We start from the raw sequence: 17,465 nt of genomic DNA on the forward strand, positions 1-17,465 counted from the left end.
CTCCCCAATGCTTTTCAACATCTTTATGCGCCCCCTCGCCCAGCTTGTCCGGAGTTTTGGGCTGGGTTGCCATCAGTATGCCGATGACACCCAACTCTATCTGTTGATGGATGGCCATCCTGACTCGGCCCCAGACACACTGACCAGATGTCTGGAAGCTGTGGCTGGATGGTTACGTGGGAGCCGGTTGAAGCTAAATCCTTCGAAGACAGAGGTCCTGTGGCTGGGACGGGACGATATGGGATTGGGGGGGCAACTCCCATCTCTTGCGGGGGCGCAGTTAGTGCCAGCACCGTCCGTTAAGAGTTTGGGTGTAATCTTCGACACCTCCCTTTCCATGGAGGCGCAGATTGCAGCTATAACAAAGGCGGCATTTTTCCATCTCCGCCAAGCTAAGCAGTTGGCTCCTTACCTCTCTCGCCCTGACCTAGCCACTGTGATCCACGCGACGGTCACCTCCAGACTGGATTATTGTAACTCGCTCTACGTGGGGCTGCCCTTAAGACTGACCCAGAAACTCCAGCGGGTGCAGAATGCTGCAGCGAGACTCCTTACGGGGTCTTCGCTGCGAGATCACATTCATCCGGTGCTATATCAACTGCACTGGCTCCCGGTGGAGTACAGGATCAGGTTTAAGGTGCTGGTTTTAACCTTTAAAGCCCTATACGGCCTTGGACCCTCGTACCTACGGGACCGCCTCTCCTGGTATGCCCCACAGAGAAACTTACGGTCTTCAAATAAAAATATCTTGAAGGTCCCAGGCCACAGAGAAGTTAGGCTGGCCTCAACTAGAGCCAGGGCTTTTTCGGCTGTGGCTCCGACCTGGTGGAACACTCTGTCACAAGAGACTAGGGCCCTGCAGGACTTGACATCTTTCCGCAGGGCCTGCAAGACAGAGCTGTTCCGCCAGGCCTTTGGCCAGGGCACAGCCTGACTCCCTCCCTCGGCAATCTTCGCGGAGCTCTGGCCCAATAGTGGCCAGTGGCTTGAATTTAATTAATTTTATAATGAACGATTTTAGAGTGTTGTTTGTGTTGTACTTTTGTATTGTTTTATTGTTGTTAGCCGCCCTGAGCCCAGCTTCGGCTGGGGAGGGCGGGATATAAATAAAATTTATTATTATTATTATTATTATGATGTAAAGCAATGTTTGAAAGTTTTAGTTCAGTCCCCTTCCTAATGACCCCTAGCATGATCTATTGATCCAAGAGCAAATATCATGCTAGCTTAGACACTTCGGTTAGTTAAGTGACAGAGATGACAGTTTCCTGTGAAAGGGAAAATGCCACTCAATGCAGTCCATTGCCTTTTTGAGCCATGTCTGTTTCTCCCAGAGTAGCTCCTCCAAGTTAATAAAGTATTAAGAATCCTGCTGGATCATACCAAAAGATCTTTGAATTCAGAGACCGATCTCCAATGTAGCTAGCCACATGCCTCCATTAAGCCTGTAAGAAGGGCATGAAAGCGGTCACCCTCCCCTGTGGCTTATCCCCCATATCTGATATTCTTCTTCTTTCTTTCTTTTTTGGCAATCACTCGCAGCCGAGTAAGATTGTCTTCCATTAACCCGGTTTTAACAATGAGTCCGTAAGTGACTGTGGAGGCCAATTCTGGATCCACACATCCTTCCACAGTGGGGACATTGGTTTCCGGGCGGGATCACGGTGTGGATTTGCCAAGTGTGCCTTCCTCTTAGCACGTTTCTCCCTTGCATCCTGAGTTCGAGTGTCTTCAAAGCCCACAACAACTTTGGTAAAGGCTGTTCTCCAATTGGAGCACTCGCAGGCAAGTGTTTTCCAGTTGTTGGTGTTTATAAGCGTTTATAATAGTAGCCTGTTGGTTTTTGGTGAGTTTTATTCAAAGGTTTGAGAGCCGCTCATTAATGCCAATAGGGACTTCTGACAGGAGATTCACAAGATTGTTTTTGATAGCAAAGCCTACCCCATGTATTCAATGTTCTTGTTCAGATAGACCTTTCCAGAAGAATGTGTAGCCTCCTTTTTCTTCCTTCAGTTTCCCCTTGCCTGCTCTTCGAGTTTCCTGAAGCGCTGCAATATCGATGTTAAAACGTCACAACTCTCTTGCAATGATGGCAGCTCTGCGTTCAGGACCCTCGTTATCTGTGTTATCCAACAAAGTATATTCCATGTTCCAAAGTTCAATTGTCTTTTACAACTGCTAGATGGTGACCCCACTGGGAGGGGAAAAGGGAGGCAGACTATGTTTAGGGCACCTTTTCTAGCCCCTCCCCTTTTCGGGGTGAGCAGAGTGGATCCTTAAAAGGGCTGCTCAGTCATGGATACAGCTGCCGAGCTGCTCAACTGCCTTGTACCTTGAGTCAGAGTGACTGAATCTGTATCCACCTCCCATGTGCTGGTTCATGACTAGGGGCTTCCAGATTTCACGATCCTGCCCCCGCTACCATTTGCTGATCACCATGGGACTTTTTTGGGGTTTGGGATGGGTTTTTGGAAGACGCCTGTGCGTGAATTTGTTTTATGTGTGTAGATCAGTGCACGCTGACCAACGCAGTCTTCGCAGTAAGGCTCTGTTCCAACGGCATGAGTAGTCACGACAACAGGTAGATTTTTATCTCCTGCAGCCTTCATCTGCCTTCACAGCCATTGTAACATACCTCTTGTTATCATCTGCCTGCTCGGCCATTGAGGACTTCTTGGATCATTCTTTGTCTAGCTCCTTGCCTTTGACCTTACTGCCTTGGGTGACCCTGCTGGGAGTATGAGATTCCCAATGGCTTCACTCAAAAGGGTTATAGGAATGTGCAAGCCCATTCACCACAACAAGGTGATGATCCAGCGAGTGAGATCTGATATTCCTGGGTATACTGATTAGAGCAAGAGATCATCATAGAGCAAGAGCAAGAGATCATACTTTCAATTGAAATTGCTCATTGTTTCTTTGTCCCAGGATGCCTTACTGCAACCTTTGACCTTTTTACACCAGGCACAAACTCATTATGCTTTCAAAAAGCCAGAGGCATACCTAGGGTCCCTTGCGCCCTTGGCAAAGGGCTGTTTTAGTGCACGCCCCCCGCCCCTTAAAAATCACTTTACCACAATAGGACCTTAGAGATTACTACATTTTGTGCAGCCCAAGTACTTTGCAGCATCCAGAGTGAGGGTGAGGAGAGGGGAAGGGCGGGGAAAAATTCACACCTTTGTGCCATGGTTCAAGAAGGATTAGAAGTTTCTTCCACATTTGATCTTGCTGCAACAGCAGTGGCACAACACCAGACGCCTATACGTCATACACTCCACAGTCTGATGGGTGGTTTTTGCACACACATACACACACACACCCTGGGCCTGCACCCCCCTTGGGGGCCGATTTCACCAACCTGACATGTGGAACCTGCAATGCAGACAGTGGTTAGCTAAGGACAAAGAACACTGTGGTTGGATTAGGTCAAGGTAGGTCTAGCAATAGCCGGTCAGATGATATCAGGAAAACTACGGGACATGGCATGAAGCAGTCCCTTTCCACTGTAGGCTTCCAACTGCTGGTATTCAGAAGTACACGTCACCTGAATATATGGAGGTTGTACCATTTAACTTTGATTCCTCATAGTCACCACTAGCCTTATCCTACAGAAATCTGTCTCACCCCATTTAAGACCCTTCTTAGACAGCGTTCATCACCACATTCTGTGGCAGAAAATTCCACTAAGGGGACACTCTCAGTGGTGGCCTCCTGACTTTGGAATGCCCTCATTTTCCAGATGTGACTAGCACCAACACCAAGGGAGTTTCAACACCAGGTGAGAACATGGTTATTTGCCCAAGCATTTGTCCCTCCCTTGGCTGATGCATACTGATTGGTCTTATATTAAATGGGATATTGTTTTATTGTATTTTAATGTTGTTCTTCACTATGGGATGGTGAGAAAGACTGAATTACCAAATATTTTATTTTTGTTCTTTTGATAAATGGTCAGCATCATATGGGTAATTCTTGGATGTGACTAGAGAAGGAAACAGGAGGTATGTTACAACACAAGCTTCTGGGCAAAAATGTTCTGCCATATGAGGAGGAGGAGAAGGATGCTAGAGAGGGGGAGCCCAGCCTGTTTTGTCCCCTGAGGCGATATGGGAATGTGCCACTCCCTGGGCACATTTTCTGGATTGAATTAAAAAACAACAGGCGTGCAAGCTCACGCCCAGACCAAGCTCAGTTCCCAGGTCAGACCTGATCGGGGGACAGAGTGGAGGAGAGTCAGTGGTCGAGAACTGCCACCCCTTTCCTCAGCTGGGCTGTGCCACGCACAGCTCTGCCACACCGGAGAGAGGCTGTGGCGCATGAGGAAGCTGCCACTTCCTTGTGCCTGGCCCAGCAGCTCTGGCGGATAGAGGAGAATGGGTGGCAATGCTGCCGCCACTCTCCTGGACTGTGGCATGAGAATGCACCACCTGCAGCACTTTGCGAGGTCAGCCGCAGTGGGTCGGGCTTCCATGTGCTCTGCCACTGGTGGCAGATGAGACACTGCCTCTTGCACTTCTGCTGCCTGATGTGGGTGCTGCCCTCCTCCTGCTGCTGCTGGAGCCATAACTTGTCCCCCAGTCTGGATCCCTTTGTGTTAAGTTGTGGGTGAACATATCAGACGACACAGCGATTCTTCAAACAGCTCTTGTTTATTCACAGGCCAGAACAGAACTGAACTGAAGGGTTTAGCCAGCCTTCTTATACAGTGGTGCCTCGCAAGACGAAATTAATCCGTTCCGCGAGTCTCTTCGTCTTGCGGTTTTTTCGTCTTGTGAAGCACGGCTATTAGCGGCTTAGCGGCTATTAGCAGCTTAGCAGCTATTAACGGCTTAGTGGCTTAGCGGCTATTAGCGGCTTTAAGAAAAAGGAAACAAACTCGCAAGAACTCGCAAGACGTTTCGTCTTGCGAAGCAAGCCCATAGGGAAAATCATCTTGCGAAGCGACGCAAAAAACGAAAAACCCTTTCGTCTTGCGCGTTTTTCGTTTTGCGAGGCATTCATCTTGCAGGGCACCACTGTATAGCGCTCCAGTACAACGTAACTGTAACAACTTTCTGTAACTATCCAATCACTGAACGTCACTTTCAATCCCTTATTTGCATATGTGGACCTGAGTGAAAACTATCTACAGTATCCCCCTGCTGGCCCAGGGTGAGAACTTCAGTACATAACACCTTGCTTCCCAGAAACCTTGGAAGAAGTGGAAACTTAAAAGCCTGAAGCCTCTTAAAGGCAAGGAGATTTTCTAGGCAAGTGCCACACATTTGTTCACAAAATTACTTGGGGCCTTTACTTAACGATGGCAATAGTTTTACTTCCCATTCATCACGAAGAGTAATTTATTCAGTGCTATGAGTAGGTTTCTGGAGGAGTTTCTGGTCTGAGAAGGGATATTAATCTCAGGCTATAATGCAAATGTTTACTCACCCACTGCACACATTAGAAACTGTTCCTGATGCTACAGTGTTTGTGCAACTAGTATTTAACATGCTCAAACACAAAAGCTTGATTCTGAGTGGGGACTCAGAATTTAGAACATGGGTAGGCAAACTAAAGCCTAGGGGCCGGATTCAGCCCAATCGCCTTCTGTAAATCCAGCCCATGGACGGTCTGGGAATCAGTGTGTTTTTATATGAGTAGAATGTGTCCTTTTATTTAAAATGCATCTCTGGGTTATTTGTGGGGCATAGGAATTCGTTCATTTTTTCCCTTCAAAATATAGTCTGGCTCCACACAAGGTCTGAGGGACAGTGGACGGGGGCCCCCTGCTGAAAAAGTTTGCTGACCCTTGATTTAGAAGAAGAATAACGTGGGTGGAAATTCTGCAGTTAAAACTATGAAGCAAAACCTTCCATGAGATTGCTGCAGGGCTGTTTTATTTTTCCCCTGCCTCACAGATCTTTTTAGGTCTGTGGCCTAGTTATCTCTGAGATGGTTACCATGCACCAGGGCTGTGAACATATCAGTTGACCCTGGGAGTGTGGGTGGTGCTCACATGAACGAATGCTCCTCCATACATTTATTTTTATTTGAAGGTCAGCCTTCCACCTGCAGTGGTTACAGAGGTGGTTCTAGATTACGGTTGCCATATTTCAAAAAGTGAAAATCCAGACAGCTTTTTTATAGTTTTGCCCAAATTTGTTGAGCTATTTCTGAGGAAAATCAGCAAAAATGACAATGCTGCCATGGGCTGCCATAGGGCCGGATTTTCCCGGACATTTCTCCCATTTCCGCCTGGACACTGCTTGCGGCTGCAGTATTCCGGATATGTCCAGGAAATTATGGATCTAGATAGGCTGATATAATCAGGGGAGTGGGGGAGCCAAAATGTAAATTTTTCAAATCCATACAGTAGTTTGTGTGCAAGATTCATTAGTCTTCTAATTTAGATGGTTAAATCCTTGGCCAGCAATCTCCTCAGCCTGAAGTAACTGATTTCCTGGATGTTTGTCCACTGAGATCTGGATCATCTACAGTTGCTCATTAATACTTACTAAATTATGCACAAGGCCATCAAGGGATCAGACCCCTCAGTCCATATAACAGCTTCTTGAATGCATCAAGATGACAGATGTTTCTCAGATAGCAGTAGATCCTTTTCAGTTAAAAAAGAAGTGTGCATCGGTTTTCCTGACAAAATTATGTAGCCTGGTGTGGGTGGTTGGGTGGTTGGGTGCAGATCCATTGTTTCTTTTTTGCGTAAAACACTTACTTTGAATTGAGGCATAGACTGCTGGCAAGTGTCTAAGGATACTCATGCACAGAAGAGTAAGGCAAAATAAATAATTTGCTGATATCCCAGGGTGTTACACCTATACTTTCCTATAGCTTTTACAGCGCCATACACAGCATGATTGCCATTGGATATGGAATTACTGCGAACCTCAAATTTCACACTTTTTCTTTAAAACTGTGAGTTTCTAGGCACTGCACTCTTTTAGATTACAGTGGAACACAAACCAGAAAAAGATCCATTAAAAACCTACGTCAACCTGTCCAAACATGATTCATTTAGGATTGTGCAGAGACCACCCTAATCCAGATTTCCACAGGTCTGCTGCAAGAGGAGCCATGCAGGAAGAAAATCCACCATAAGTAACTGCCTGATCACCAATAACAGCTGTGCGAGGGTCCAAGCTTGGGACCTGTCCAATATCAGATCACTATGGTGAATGGGACCTAGTGAAGTACCACCGATCAGTCATGGGCTACCCACAGGACGGATACAGCTAATGAAATCCCACTGTCCCCTCTGGTACAAAGTATGGTAATGGGCTTGATGCAGGAAGTCCCTCCTGCTCAACTTCCCTGGCCTAGCAATCCAGTTTGATAGCTGTGTCTCATAACCCAGGGGGAAAGAGGAATAAAATGTTGCAACATTCAAATTGCTCTTTGCACATATAGCACACTCCATGCTGACTTTTTTCTTTGCTCCAAAGAGATCACATGCTGCCCTACCCTTCGGATTTCTCCCACAACTCAACCTCAGGCTCAGGTCATTATTCATTTGTATGTTCCCTCTTGCAGTCTTTGCGCAGAGCCCAGGTCAGCCACTGGGGACAATCGTAGTAGATCTCCAGAGAGGGTGAGACTGAGGAAAGAGGTTTTATCAAACTGGTCTCCATAGGCCTGCATCAAGGTACATTTAGCTAGAGCCCTCTGTTGTGAAAAACCAAAACCCAGAGAACAAGGCTCTCTGTTCAACAATACAGTGGTACCTCGGGTTAAGTACTTAATTCATTCCGGAGGTCTGTACTTAACTTGAAACTGTTCTTAACCTGAAGCACCACTTTAGCTAATGGGGCTTCCTGCTGCTGCGGCGCCGCCAGGGCACGATTTCTGTTCTCATCCTGAAGCAAAGTTCTTAACCTGAAGCGCTTTTTCTGGGTTAGCGTAGTATCTAACCTGAAGCATATGTAACCTGAAGCGTATGTAACCTGAGGCACCACTGTAATAAGAAAAATAACTCATTTCTGCAGCCTCACACGTTCTTTTCCCATCTCAAGACACAAAGACCAACACTTCCTGGCTCTAATATGGCTTCTTGCAGTGCATTTCTCAGGGCTTCTGTGCCCATGCCAGGGGAAAGTGCAAATAAACCCGAGGAGGGATGAAGAAGGTCAAAGAAATAAAAGTGGCACTGTCATAAAGAAGACTTTTATTTATTTATTTGTAAATGGTATTTATAACTAGGCTTTGCCTGTTTTCTGCTTCTGATGCCTTCAACGTAAGCTAGTAAGGGGCAGGAGGGGATTATTTATGGAAAAAAGCAAGAAACTCCCTAAAAACTCAACAAGTCTTTGTATACAACCACATATTTTACCAACCACCCTCCCTCCCTCCACCCATGCCACTCAGCATCTTAATGTGGAATACAGAACATTAGGATCTGGAAAAAATGATGGCACTCCAAGGCTGGGCTTCTGAATCAGAAGGGAAAAAACCAGGTAACAGAGCTCGTTCAGTCCAGGAGAAAGTTTGTTGGAATTGGCAGAAGCAGTATCCCTCCAGTATCACGGGGTCAGTTGCCCCCTTGTATAGGGAAAAGAACATTGATCTGTGGCCCAGTCACACTTCTGCAAAATCCCCCTTGAAAAGCATGGCAGTTACACCTACTGCAGTTTTGGGCTTTGCCCTAGGAAAGCCTGTGAACAAGGTCAGACCCCTTCAGAAAAGGAGCGTCATTTCCTTGAGAGCACAACTCTATAATGTATCCCTTTGCCCCTTTCTGTGGATTTTAGTGCTAAGTCAACTCAGATACTGCTTTCAGCGATGTACTAACTGAATTAATGGATTTGATGTTCATTATTAAAATTTATTTCAGTGATCTCCATAAGCTTTGCGGCAACTCCCGTCTACAAAGATTGTGACAGTTCTCTTAGAATCAAAGAGTTGGAGAAGGCCTAATCGCAACCTCCTGCTTCGACACACAGGAAAGCCTTCAGGTCTCTGCTGGAAGATGCCAGGGGAGGGAGAGACCACAGGGCCTCCCAGGAATTGGTTCATTTTTCCAATCTACTTTCTTACAACTTAAACCTCTTTAATCTATTCCTACCCTCTGAGGCAGCAGAGGGCAAGTCTTTGGCCTCTTCTGTGTTACAGCCCTTCAGGACTCAGTGTTAGAAAATCGGATATATAAGCTAGGCACCAAATGACTCCTTAAACCAGGGCCACAGTTGCCATTTGGGACCAGAAAGCTTGAAAGTCGTATTTTCAAGACAACTTTCTGGTTCCTGAAATTCATTCTGATTGTGCAGATACCAGTACCAAATAAAATGGAACTATTACGTCCTGCAACTTGGAAATGATGCTTCTATTAATGGAACCAAAAAGCAGGATAAGAACTTGCTGAACTAAAAATTGAATTGGAATACAAGAAGGGGAGGTGTGGGGAAGTCAAGGAAATATGTTATTAAAAGAAAGGAATGCAATTATATGTGTGTTTTTTATTTTTATTTTTTTTATTTTTTCTTTATTTTTTGAAAATTTCAATAAATATCTTTAAAAAAAACCAAAAAGCACATAAACCTTTTTTTTGCAGGCACATCACACTGCTGCTATGTTCAGTTAGCAAGATCATATCCACATGTATTGATGTTACTAGGGAAAGTGCATCCCTATCCTATATCTGTGAGGTGTCTCTGCCTAAACACAGAAGTTTGCATTTGTCCTTGCTTAGCTTCATGCTGTAAATCTGCACCCTGATTTTCATCCTATCCATATTCATTCGTTTTATTTCTGCCTCCCAAGGTGTTGGCTGTCTCTCCCGGGCCTTTTACAAGTTTGACAAGTTTGCCCTTCATCAAAGTCATTGATAAATAAGTTGCAGAGAGGGGTTGCCAACCTTTTCGGACCTGTGGGCACATTTTGAATTTTGAGAAAGTGGTGTGGCCACCAGTCACAAAATGGCTCCCAAGGAGGAGACAGGGCCTTGCACCACAGAACACAGAATCACCGCTGCTTCCACACACATACACACACACACACAGACACACACCATGCCACCTCAGGCAGCCTTAGGCTTACCATGGGAAGTCAACTATGCCCAGCTGTCCTGACTGTGGAGATCGCACCATATTGATTTCTCACATAAACACAGTCCAGCACCAGGAAAAATGTATAAGGGACCATGCCCCACTCCTTCCCTCACACACAGTAGGTGCGCGCATGCTGACCACAGACACACGTGCATCTCCCACTTGTTCTCTTGCTCACTCCTGTATGTGCACTTCATTCACATGGACACCTCTCTCTCCCTCTAGCCCTCTCTCTTACAGACCACATATTCACATGCAATCTTTCCTCACAGACCACACATACATAAGCAGCCCTCCCTCCCACGCATGCAGGCGGCAGCCACACATCTCCCCTTTCCAGGCACATGGGCATCCACAGGATGGCAAAGAGATGTTCAGGTAAACACTGGAGAATGCTAACTGGTAAGTTTTGCCTCATAACTCAGATTCTAAAGATGCTAGCAATTTTCTTGAAGGCAGGAAGGAAGGAAGGAAGGAAGGAAGGAAGGAAGGAAGGAAGGAAAGGAAAGGAAAGGAAAGGAAAGGAAAGAAAGGTTATGGTTCATCCTGGGAGCAACACAGAAAGACTTTGCAGGTGCCATGGTACCTGCAGTCACCAGACTGGCAACACTGTAGAGCACCGGGTCCAAGACAGAGCCCTGTGGCCCCATTCTTGAAACCTCCCTTGCACTGGATCAGAATTTCCAACAAGCTGTGGGTCCACAAGACAGTCCTATAATCTAGCCCACATTTAGTTGGTTCAATAACCAAAATATCATGGGGGATATATTAGCCTTCCAAAACAAACTTGCAACAAATTTCAGAGCAGGAATTAGTTATGCAAAGGATATTATTAATTTGTTGTGTGGAAAAAGAGAAGGGTTCCAGAACCAGACCTGATTTCATGCACAAGTTTTGCCACTAATAAATCCAACAAAAAAGCAGTATATCTGCTTCCCTTCAAACCCCAAAGCTTTAGAAATATATGGAACTCTATGGATCCAGAATGGATTGCAAGCGGCAACCAGGCCTTTGGGAACAAATATGTATGCCAACCAGCCTAGGTTTAATTGGTCCACCACAACAAGAAAAGCCTGCCCTCCTTTTTTTGTTCACTGTTCTGTATATTCCCCACTTGTGGCGCCTTTGAGTCTGCATTCTACTGACCCACCATCTAACCCCTGCCCACCAAGGCACATGCCCAGCCCCACCCACTTATGCAAAAGAGTGCCCTATTATCTTTTGCATGGTATATCAGGGCATCTTCAGGCTCTAGGAGTTTGGGGAAGAAGAAAGTATTGACCCTCACCCACAACACTGGAGGGGCCTTAAGGGCAGAGTGTGCAAGCATGCTTTGGTACTGCTTGGGAGGCCCAGTGTGGTGGTGAGGGCACCACTGTAATTGTTCACCTTTTCTCCTAAGAATGAATGGCAGTTGTGCGTTTATATGTGTTAACCTCTGGGACACCATTGGAATGGGGATTAAACAGACCCCTGCTAATCCCACAGAAATCAGCAGGAGCCACTGAGAACTGACTCATAGCCCCCCTCTGGGTTCTGTTGGTGGTCACACTGCAGCAGGCTCCCCAACCTGCAGGCTCTGACATGGCTGGATTACATCGCCCATCTTCCCTGACCACTGGCCATGTTGGGAGTTAAGAGTCAAAAGCAGGCTTCCTCAACCTCGGCCCTCCAGATGTTTCTGGCCTACAACTCCCATGATCCCTAGCTAGCAGGGCCAGTGGTCAGGGATGATGGGAATTGTAGTCTCAAAACATCTGGAGGGCCAAGGTTGAGGAAGCCCGGTCAAAAGCATCTGCAGCGCCTTTGAAGAGTATGGCAGAGACGCTCCTCATATGCACACTGGAAGATTCTGTTGTTGTCCCCCACACCATGGGATGCAGTGTGAGTGTGAAAGAAAGGAGCCTATATGCATACACTTGTAGGTGTGCAGGTCCCTTTCATGCTAACATCAAATCAGTGTACAGTGGTACCTCTGGTTGCGAACAGGATCCGTTCCGGAGGCCCGTTTGCAACATGAAAAGAGCACAACCGCAGTGGTGCGCCTGTGCCTGCGCAGGTTGCAATTTGCTGCTTCTGCGCATGTGCGTGACATCATCTTGCGCTTTTGTGCATGTGCGAGCAGCAAAACCCGGAAGTAACCCTTTCAGGTACTTCCGGGTCGCTGCAGGACGTAACCTGAAGGAACGTAACATGAGGTATGACTGTATGGGATGAGATGAATGGAGTGAAAGAATGGAGGGTGAAAAAGTGACTAGCCCCAAAATGTTATAAGGGCAGAAGGGAATATTGAGAACAGGTAGGCAGGTAAAAGTTTTCCTCTGATGTGTTCTTCATTGTTCTTAAGCTACAGAGAAATCATTCCAAGAAAGTCTGCTAAAGCAAAGCAAATAATAGGTGTGGCTGCTGTCACTTGTGGGATGAGGTGGAAAGGACATTTTTCAGGCCTCCACAAACCCACCCACCAACTCAACAGGATCAAGTGCCCCAGGTGCACTGGTGAAGAGCCTCTTCAGGCCCCATGAGAGGTCCCCACTCCCCTCTCCATAGCTGGGGGGCCCAGGGGGGCCCCACCCCTCCAAGTCCGCTGGCACATGCAGAGGGTTCAGGAGATGGAAAGCTCAGTGGGGAACACAAATTCAAGCCAAGCCAAAATCTCTGAATTGCCACTTTACATATGTCAGCTTATTTAATTCTGAACAAATTTTAAGCCATAGACAGCCTGGTATTTCGACACTGTAGAGCCCACACTTGAAGAAATAAAAATCTGACCAGAAAGCAAACAAAATGAAAAATAATAATGCTCAGTGTAGTTTTAAAGTAACTCAGAAACAAAAATGGTTGTTAAAACTTGGCCTGTAATCAATCCCAGCAGTAAGATTTTTAGAAATTTCCAGATGTGGGATAAGGACATCAGACCAAAAAATTGCAGCCCACAAACAAATAAGGTATGAATCAGCAAAGCCTGTGGGAAGGCGGGGAGAGGAAGGATTCCCTGGATCTTCACGTCCCTCGGGCACAGGGCTTGGGGGCGCTTCCTTCCCTTCCCTGTGACTGTCTAGCAGCTGGTGGGGATGAGATGGCCCCGAGGATGAGCAACTTGAAGGGCAAGGATGACCAAGAGTTAGAGTAGTGCCTCTGGAGGAATCGCAGGGGTCCCTGCAGCTAAGCGTATCGTCTAAGGGGCCTATGAATCACCGCGGGGGAAAGAACCACAAAGAAACTGGCAGAGCTTCTCTCCCAATGCCAGTGAAACCGCTGGAATGAATGGGAACTGAGCCATTCCTGCCATAGTCATTGAGCATTGAGCCGAAGGTACGGGCAGGAAGCAGTGTTTGGCCAGGGATATCTTTCTCACCCAGGGAACTGAAGAGGAAGGGGGCGCTACTCAGAGAAAACGGCATAGCCTTCTCAGAGATCCGTCATAACAGAAATCTGCCAGAGGAGGAGCCCAGGTTTAGTTTCCATGCCCTTGGCAGTTAGTTACACAGTTATTGGTGACCTCCTCTCCACATGTTTCTGCAACGCTTTTGCAACATTTGTATATTAGCCTACAGTCAAACCTTGGTTGTCAAACATAATCCGTTCCAGAAGCCCATTCGGCTTCCAAAATGTTTGACAACCAAGGCGTGGCTTCCGATTGGTTGCAAAAGCTTCCTGCACTCAGCTTCTGAAAAACGTTCAAAAACCGGAACATTTACTTCCAGGTTTTCGGGAGCCAAAACGTTCCAAAACGGAGCCATCCGGGAACCAAAGTTTGACTGTATTACTGCTGCTCTTCTTTTCTGGAACACACTGAGCTACTAAATATATATATATGGGTCAGATTCCATGCTTCCTTCATAGCAGCCTCTATAAAACCAGTCACCGTTACGCAAAGTAAACTGCTATCCGTTCATATAAGAGAAATAAAGGCTATTTTCTGCAGCTACTTCGGGCTGCATTTGTTCTTTATTTTCAACTGAAAAAACCTGCAAATATGGCAGAACTGGATGCTCACAGTGGTGATGTTGCATTCATCCCGGGGTGGGGTAACTTTTAACCGACAGGTCAGTCAGTCTACAGGGCCATGATAGTGTTGGCTTTGAATTATCTACAATTCATGGAAGCAGGGGGGTGGCGGGGGTGGAGTGCAACATGAGCTCCCCGCAAGCAGAGTTCTTTGTGATTCTCTAGCTTCCTAATTAGGACAGTGCTCTGTCACTTTTAAACTTCAGCAATACCCAAAGACACCTTTTCCCCCAGCAGTATCATTATTTTCTCTGCTATAAATGTGACATTGGCAACTGGGATCCCAGGGGTGACATCACTATTATGTAAATATAGAAAGCAAAAATAAGCAAGCAAACTAATTTGTTGAAAGTTCCATTTTGCACACTGTATGCTGTGCTCATTTACTTTGCAACCAAGGAATAGTTCCAAGAGAGGCACCAGGAATAAACGAACATCGCTCGTGGTGCATTTGGAGCTATGATCACACTCAGAATTATAGAGCGCTTCCAATGTCCAAAGTGCTTCTCATACAACCGTCATGTTAAGGCAGCGCCATATTACTCTTCCCATAATATATACTTCTGTTTGTGGAGCGGAGACTGACAGAGAGAAATGAAAGCTTTCATAAGGTCACCTTGTGGGTTTGTGACTGAAGTGAGACTACAACATGTGGGATGTATTTGCATATCAAAAAATTGCTAACATTTTAAAGCAAGAGATCCAAATTCTGTATATTATATCTCAGCTCACTTGTTCTGTTTGAATACAAGAACAACGTTTTAGGGTGGGAGTCGTGTAACGAGCTCTGGGAGCGGAAGCCTTGCACAAGAGCTTCCGCTTGTAGGAGGGGGCGTTTCCTCCTCTCCCCCCACCCGCATGCCCTCCAAACCTCCAGAAGAGTGCACAGGGGGAAGGGGGATCGTTCCGTCTTACAAGCTGCAGCGCTTGCACAGACAGAACATTAGTAACAGCATGAGGTGGAATGCCGCCCTTAGTTTTGTTATTTGCCAAGGCCTTGTATTTGGCACCAAATCTGGCAGAGTTTTGACATGCTGAAGTTTGCACCACCAATAAATTTTGATAACTTCATTTTGAAAAGGTTTGCAAAATATACATTAAGCTGGAAATCCTGCATTCATACACCTACAGATTTACTGTGCAATCTCTAGCCTCACTGTTTAAAGAGGAATCTAGTCTCATGCTACTGTGCATGTATAAGATTGCAACCTTAAGGGGAATAATTTTGTAAAGTGGGCACAGACCATAGCCTTGAATTTCACATTTTCAATTCATTTCAGTTCCATTGCAAACATTCCCAGAGAAGTACTTAGCTTAATTATGATTTCCAGCTTAAAGGAACCTTTAAGAGGAACAAAAGGTCAGCAGATTCTTATCCCACTAACATGATTAGGTGTTGATAGGTAGATTTCTTCTTAATATTTGCAGAGCTACATGGTCCCAGAGCTCAGTTTGTAAGGAAAGAAGAGGAGTTGTATTTAGTCTTTGCACAGTTAACAGAGAAGATGTGTGATCATAGCTGGAAGGGACCTCAAGGGTCATCTAGCTACTTCTTTTTAGCAGCCAAAGGGTGTGTCCCTGTCCCACGATGAGACTTCCCAGTCCATTATGGAATATGAGGATTATGCTGAACCCATGTCCATGTGAGATCAGTGCCATGGAGGGATGGTTCATTAGAGCTGAAGGCTGAGATAAAGGCAATTCTCCTAAAGTGCCAATCCTTTAGAGATCCCTCCTGTGCCCCAGAACACTTCACAGAGACCCAAACAGTTCCCTGGTGCATTTTGCTTAACTCTACTTTTCCCTCCTCTTGTTGCTTCAGGCAGCCAGACAAGACACCATTTCTGTTCTGTATACACTGTGCCTTCTCTGGCATCGCACAGTCACTGGCGAAGGGATGCCCAGGCTCTGCCTTCTTTGGGCACCCAGGACGCCTTTGCATCCATGGGGAGGCCAGCCCTGATAAATGCTTCCTAAACGGCTCCGTCTCTCTGCCCACAAACCTTGGCCGCATCCTGGCTCCGTAAGATAGACCTTTTGGGTACTGAACCTGGCCGAGCCGCCTCTTAGGGAATCCTCTCCTGATTCAGGCAGAACCCGGCAGCTGCATCAAACAGCAGTCACTTGTCTGCCCGTGTATTTTGATTTGAAACGGCTTTTCCTGAGCAAATGCCAACATTCCTCCCCCCTCCACCCCTTGCTGCTCCCCCCTCAGCACCTTCTCTCCTTCTGCAATCCAAATAAAGTTAGCCTGATTCAGTGGCGTAGCGTGGGTTGTCAGAACCCGGGGCAAGGCAAGTAATTTGCACCCCTAACCCGTGGATTTGCGCCCCCTAACCCTAACCCCCAGATGTTGCGCCCGGTGCGGCCGCCCCCCCTGCACCCCCCACGCTACGCCACTGGCCTGATTCGAGAGCCAGGGTGGAGCAGTGGTTCGAAGGTCAGACCCGGTTCGAATCTTCCAGGTTCGAATCCTCCACTCGGCTGGGAAGTTTGCTGTGGATGATCCTGGGCCTCTCAGCCTAAGCTACCTCACAGGGTTGTTGTGGGCATTCAATGGGGGGGGTGAGATTCAGGTAAGCCACCTGGAGCTCCATGCAATGAAAGCTGTGATATAAGTACCACCAATAAGAAAATAAGTAAGTAAACCAACTAACTCACCAATCAACCTATGCAGGTCTTACACCTAGACAAAGCAGGCAGCAAACGCAGGGAAAGTCAGACTTGACAACGGACAGCAAAATCACCCGCGAGACGCAACTTCCCCGAGCAAATCTGATCCTCCAACTGGGAGGTGCGTTGGAAGAGAGAAGGCGCCCGAGCTGCAGGGCGGAGTGGGCAGCCCGCTTCTCCTGCAGACCCCGGAGCTGCCTCGCTCGCCCCGCTCCACTCTCCTCCCGCGCTGGCCCCCCCGGCCGACCCCACCCGGAGCCCCGTCCGCCCGCCCCGCGCAGCCCGACCAGGGCGCTTACCCCGAGGAAGCTGGGCGCGGGACTGGCAGGAGCGGAGCGGCCGCGTTGCGCGCCGGACTCAGCTCTCCCTCTGGCCGCCTCTTCCCTGCGCCGCGCGCCTCTCTCGCGCCTCTCGCTCTCGCTCTCTCGTCTCGGCGGCGCAGCGCGAGGGCGGCGCTCGGAAAATCCTGCCGCGCGGGCGGCTCTCGGCGGCGGAGGGGCTGGCGGGGCGGGAGACGCGGCGGGGCCGGCGCCGCCTCCAGCGATGCCAAAGGGGCGAGCAGCGGGCGGGGGGCCGGCCCAGGTCCCGGCTGCCCAGAAGCGCCTCCGTCCGCGCCGCCCCGCGCACCCGGCGCCAAGCAGCGCCCAGAATCCGCGGGAAACGCCGCTCCCCCCCCCCCCCGCGCACGTGTTTCTCCTGTCAAACTTTGGTTTCGGCGCCAACTTCCTTCTGAATTCGAGACTC

General features: G+C 47.6%; 1 protein-coding gene across 16 annotated transcripts in view; it reads right to left on the reverse strand.

Moving 5' to 3' along the window:
- Positions 1 to 17,239, reverse strand: part of COL6A3 (collagen type VI alpha 3 chain) — a 111,037-nt gene extending 93,798 nt beyond the window's left edge. For 10 of the 16 annotated variants that reach the window (XM_083625614.1, XM_083625626.1, XM_083625628.1 and 7 more), the window contains exon 1: positions 17,021 to 17,239. The gene's annotated coding sequence lies outside the window, so the exon portion shown is untranslated. The remainder of the gene's footprint in view (positions 1 to 17,020) is intronic. The other 6 variants (XM_083625618.1, XM_083625617.1, XM_083625620.1 and 3 more) reach the window with 3 other exon arrangements.
- Positions 17,240 to 17,465: the final 226 nt, after the last annotated feature.

This window comes from Podarcis filfolensis (genome assembly GCF_964270895.1).
Source record: "Podarcis filfolensis genome assembly, chromosome: 1".
Classification (NCBI taxonomy): domain Eukaryota; kingdom Metazoa; phylum Chordata; class Lepidosauria; order Squamata; family Lacertidae; genus Podarcis; species Podarcis filfolensis.